The sequence below is a fragment of the Colias eurytheme genome, chromosome 4 (genome assembly GCF_061535395.1).
Source record: "Colias eurytheme isolate Ceu_HAF_F1 chromosome 4, ilColEury1 Martin Lab GWU primary, whole genome shotgun sequence".
NCBI lineage: Eukaryota > Metazoa > Arthropoda > Insecta > Lepidoptera > Pieridae > Colias > Colias eurytheme.
In genome coordinates this window covers 5,355,058-5,356,631 of record NC_142983.1, presented here as the reverse complement: position 1 = coordinate 5,356,631, position 1,574 = coordinate 5,355,058, and positions in this window count along the sequence as shown.

The window sequence follows — 1,574 nt, the reverse complement described above, 5'->3', positions numbered from 1 at the left end:
TTTCTGAATTTCATTAAAATTCTATTTTTAATCTTGATTGAGATATTATATTAAGAATAAAATATCGCGTGCCAAGTACTCACAGCCTCATAAAATTTATCAAAAGGCGTGAAATGTTTACAAAAATAAAATGTGGACTACGAGAAAATGACTTTATTTCGTTCATTAAGCATGGAAAAGAGCAATGAAAATGAACGCTTAATAAGAGACGACTATAGATTTAGTACCCAATTAGTGTGACGGGGACTTTTGTTCTGCAGTCGGAATGCCACAAAGCAGGGAGGAATTTTATCGGCAATAACGATCTCTGCTTCACATTTTTATTTAAATAAAAAGACACGCTTTCGGTCGTTGTATTGACGAACGTATCTAAGATCTTCTTCAATTTCTTTTTAGACACCTCAAATAGCATTTTAGATGTATTAAATTAAATAGAACTATAAATATTTTTTTCATTTTTGAGTCAAGGCCAATGCGAATTACCAAGTTAGCATATAAAATATTTTAATTTGAGGCAAAGGTTAAATATAAACAGTTTTTATATATATCCTACAAAATACATTAATAAAAGTAGTTTGGCACACGGGTTACGTTGAAACTACCACAATATTCAACCCCTATTAAATTCGTAGTATATAATATTATAAACACACAGTAAAAGTAATACATATTGGCTATACCGTATTTATTCTTTTCCCAAAAACGCTTTTTGAATTAAATATAGGTATTTCATACATTGCTGGTGGTGCTAAAAGGTTCCTAGTATCTTCGGTGAGCAGGATGTGTCGATGCTGGATTTTCTTCTTATATTGTGGTAAGTAATTTATTATTAGCAATGACAAACGTATTTCCAAAGTTGTTACGGAAACAAGCAAGAAACAAGTAGGTAATATTACTACGCACTATTACTAAATACGCTCTTGACCTAAAAATGCTATAACAGATAACTGATGATAACATGATCAGAATTTATTTTCATATAAATAATAAGCTGACTTACAGACGCAGAGAACATTCATTCATTCCACAATTCTGGATAATCTTAAAATAGTTAGTAGCTATATTAATAAAAATTAACTAACGTTGTTATATTAATAACATTCCTTTTCCATAATTGCTGCTATATTAGTGTTATTTCATTCATTTCATTGTTCGGAACTTTCTAAGAGGTGCTCTACATTAGATACTTACTACAGAAGCTTATCGAAATTCCCATGAAAGGTTTTACAGTTTGTTATTGCAATACGAAATATAACAAAATGGTTTATAGTTTGAATCGGGAACATCCCGAGTTTACATCGTGTAGTTTTATAGGTAAAACATAGAAAAGATAAATATTACGATTAGGCCAGACAAGTCTAAGTGAAAACTCAACGTCTGGCCGCTGGCGTCTATATACACAATCCCAGATGTATCCTAGCACAATGTTAAAATACTACGAGTTAAATTGAGGATCCAATAGACAGAACGAGAGTTCGCAATTACAGCTGTCCGAACGAATTGTGCTCTCGACAATAAAAGCGATACTTTTATTGTGGCTGTAAATTGCAGGCCCGTTGTCGGCGCGATGCCGT